At 43.4% G+C, this 3,808-nt stretch overlaps 1 long non-coding RNA gene across 2 annotated transcripts; it reads left to right on the top strand.

The window, feature by feature from the left end:
* Nucleotides 1–6: 6 nt before the first annotated feature.
* LOC140338977 (uncharacterized) lies at nt 7–1,647 on the top strand. Of its 2 annotated transcripts, XR_011922354.1 has the most exons (3): nt 7–953; nt 1,419–1,485; nt 1,574–1,647. It is a non-coding gene; the product is annotated as an uncharacterized lncRNA (long non-coding RNA). The 2 variants fall into 2 exon arrangements; XR_011922353.1 differs by having other exon boundaries at nt 7–1,485.
* Nucleotides 1,648–3,808: the final 2,161 nt, after the last annotated feature.

Here is a 3,808-nt window from a genome sequence, read left to right as displayed (position 1 = left end):
TGATATTGTAGTAATTTTTTCTTTTCCCTTTATAGCAACCAGTGGATGCAGGTGGATTGGGTCAACCCAGTGTGGGCAGCCAGCTTCTAAACCTCACTCAGAGGCTGGTTGGCCATTTTGATAGATTAGTGAAGTCAAGGATGCCTGGCCCAAGTTCAGATAATTTGGAACCGGTCCCTACGCTCCTACATGAAAACATAAATCAAAATCGCCAGGACCGAGAATTTAACCAACAACATCTGGCGGCCGTGCATGGTCTGATAGAATCGGTCCAACAACAATCGGCCACTTTGGGTGCCTACATGTTCAGAGTTGACAATCTCTGTAACATGTTAAGTGAATCCCTGGGCCAACAATCTCGCCTACATCAGGCGATTATTCAAAGGCTGGGTTGGCAAATCCAAATAAGCCCTGCTGGCCCCCCATCTCCTGCAGAGCAGCCAGCTCCATTCTTCCCCCCGGCTCCACCCTGTGCCCCTGCCCATCTAATAAGTGCCCCTGGCAGCCCACACCGTGCCCCTGCCCGTCCACCCCGTGCCCCTGCCAGCCCATCCTGTGCCCCTGGCCGTCCACCGCATGCCCATGGCCGCCCACCTCCTAACACACGGGCAAGCAATCGTCATGCTCTGGAGGTGGGCCGCACTCGCGCCTGTGCTGTGGGGGTGTCCCGTGGTTGAGGCCAGGAAGTGGAGGTGGCCCGTGGCTGGGCTGTTATGGTGGGCCGCCCCGGTGGCCGGGCTGGTGAAGTGGGCCGTGGCCGGTTTGGGGGAACTATATAAAGGATGCTGGGTGCCAGGTGAAAACATTCTTCACATTCTTCCTGTCATTCTTCACTAATTTTTTTCAGGACTCAATGAGATCGCCAGTGTGGGTTTGAGTTGGTATCCTGTGTGAAGACGCTTGTTTGTATAAAATAGCATAATCTCTATTTTGTGTTTGCCCAATGTCCACAGGTTAGTAACCCTCACACACTTTACCTAAGTTTCTTTTGATGCGCCCCAAGTATGCTCCAAATGCAGTTTTGCTATCTACTCCCCGAACAATGTTCCAGTTTGTAAATTTGTCAAAGTGATTCTAATCAAGTATGAAGTCTCAGCTTAATAATCTACATGTATTGCTGTAATGACCTTAAAAAAAGCTAAGGATTTTTTCCAAATACACAGTTGCATCTTTGTTCACTAAATGAACACAAATCTAGTTATGTCTAGGGACCAAATATGGCACACTACACTTCTCTGACACTTGTCTGTAACAGATAAATGTGCTTGCTAATAGGTCAATTACTTTTCTGTTGGTTAAAATGACATACTAAGGTGTTCAGCTGTGTATTCATTGCCATATGTATTCTTGAATGATGTTACAATTACATAAATTTTGAAGAGGACATATCTAACATACCCAACTCTGTTACTTTTAAGGTCAAAGGATATTTTGACCAAGTGACCAATGGAGGAATGGAGCAAACTCGGCCAAGCTGCAAAACAGGTTTGTGTAGGATAAGAGCATGTTCAAAATTTTATGGTTCAAATAACCATTGTGTAAAAACTAAGGTTTTCTTTGTTGTGTTTTTTAGTGATGGAATTGGATTGACCAGGCTGGAAAAATCTTTTAAATGTGCACTAAATAAAATCAAATTAAATTCACAAATTCTGGCTTTTAGTTTTTTTTACAAAAGTTTTATTTTTTGAATCTCCCCCAATAACTTAAAATGTGCAAACCCCAACAAATATAAAAATATAACAATACAACAAAACGTCTTTTAAAACATATATACAAAATGTTTTTTTTTTTAAAACGCTACCGCCTGGGCATTTCCCGGTGCAGCCAATACAGGCTATTGTATCTACTTCCTGGCGGGTGAGGAAAAAACAAATAATATATTAACTATTAGAGTTTTGTCCAAACATTTTTTTAAAATACTGTCCTTTTAAAAACCAAACAACTGAAAATATAAACTTACCAGGAGGATGTCTGCCATGTTGCCGGGGTTGGGGGGTGGACAGGACTAAAATAGATTTGTAAGGTTAGTTAAGGTGAATAGATTAATGCAGAACTTCTAAATGATACTATCTGCCTACGTCCAAAAATTTAGAGCAAATATTTCTCAGTACAACTAGGGACAACTAAACAACCAATGTCTATTTTTATTCATGCTAGCCAACAACCTAGAAAGAACGTTTATTTGATGCATGAATAATGACTGGAAGCTACATGAAATCCTGCTAGAGCTTTCTTTGTATTTGTAACAAAAAATGGTGAAAGTAGTGTGAGAATGTGTTGAATTGCAACATATGTTACAAAAGTTGATTCTAAGGTTAGCTTACAGGCAATGTCCTCGGCCTCAGCCACCTCCTCTCCTTCATGCAGATGTTGGGCAGCGGGCTCCTTCTCCAGAGATGGCTCCTCCTCCCCTGGGGATGGCACCACCTCCTCAACTGGCTCCTCCTCCCCTGGGACGGCACCTCCTCCTCAACTGCCTCCTCTTCCTCTGGGGATGGCACCTCCTCCTCGACTGCCTCCTCCTCCCCTGGGGATGGCACCTCCTCCTCCACATCCTGGGGGGATGGCCAGTCGCCTGTGTGGCCGCTGTATTTTTTGCAGCCGCCGACGTGATGGAGAGTTGGCTGTAATAACAAAATCAAATATACAAAATTATTAAGGGTAGTAAAATATAGGAAGTGAAAAACAAACAGTTCTAGGCTAAACAATACTACTTTACACAAACAACATACATTCTAAAACACCACTCCTTAACAAGTGGAGAAGACGAAATGTAAAACTTACCAGACAGGATGCGGTCCCCCACTTGCCGCACCAAATCTGGTCTCCTCCGCTTTAGGTCGCTCCAAGTGTGTTGTATCTGGGAAACTGTTGGGCGCGTCCCTGCAGGGGTCCACAGCCTGTCTGCCAGCCTCTCCGTAATTTGTCTCTTGACAAAAATTGACCTATGCTGGTCAGATCTGTGCCGAATCATTTTCTAAAGAAAAAGAGAAACAAAATGTGAATTATTTTGACAACAACCAAACACCTCCTAAAAAGAAAAAAAGGGATAACTAATTCATTGACTGATTGATATATTTTCTGTTGCAAATTGACATAGTTTGGTTTCAAATGTAAACTGTTTGTTTGTTAATATTGTGTGTAGTTATATATAGGTATACTATTACTATTACTTAGAAGCTTCCAGTTGCCACCGCACTAAGCTTAATCCTGTTTAAACCATTGTAAAACCAATAATTGTGCTCCTAGATGTAAACTCTGTTTATCCGGTTATAGTGAAGCATTAGTATGTGCCAGACATACATACAATCTAGGGGCAAAATGTAAGCACTGTTGCACTGGGTCAGATAATGCAGCACATGTGGATTTATTTTGTTGACACGTGAAAAAAAAAAGATCTAAAAAAAAAGTGGAGAAATACAAAACACGGGAATATCTATGTGAGACAGTAGAATGATGTGCCTTCACCAAAATCAGGATTGTGGTCTCAGCTATCCAGAGGACCTTCTACCAGAAGGTTTCCACTAGTCCTCCGGACAAAGAAAGATATTTTCCAGCCTTGCATGATAGCGAGGAGGCAAATTAGTGCTCTTTAACCACCTTGCCGTTAAGCCCGACCTTCGTTCGGGCACAAAAAAATTGCAAGGATGGTTAACCCCGAGATTTTTCCCATCTTTACTTACCTGGTCCCCCTGTGCTCATCCAGCGTCGTTTTCATATTCCAGCGTCGTCCTCCGTCCAGCGTCGTCCGTCGATCTCCCTCTCCAGCGTCGGGTGCCAGCGGGACTGGTAAGATGCCGGCTGGCAT

The sequence above is a fragment of the Pyxicephalus adspersus genome, chromosome 1, assembly GCF_032062135.1.
Source record: "Pyxicephalus adspersus chromosome 1, UCB_Pads_2.0, whole genome shotgun sequence".
Lineage (NCBI taxonomy): Eukaryota > Metazoa > Chordata > Amphibia > Anura > Pyxicephalidae > Pyxicephalus > Pyxicephalus adspersus.
This window is presented reverse-complemented; position numbering and strand designations above follow the sequence as displayed.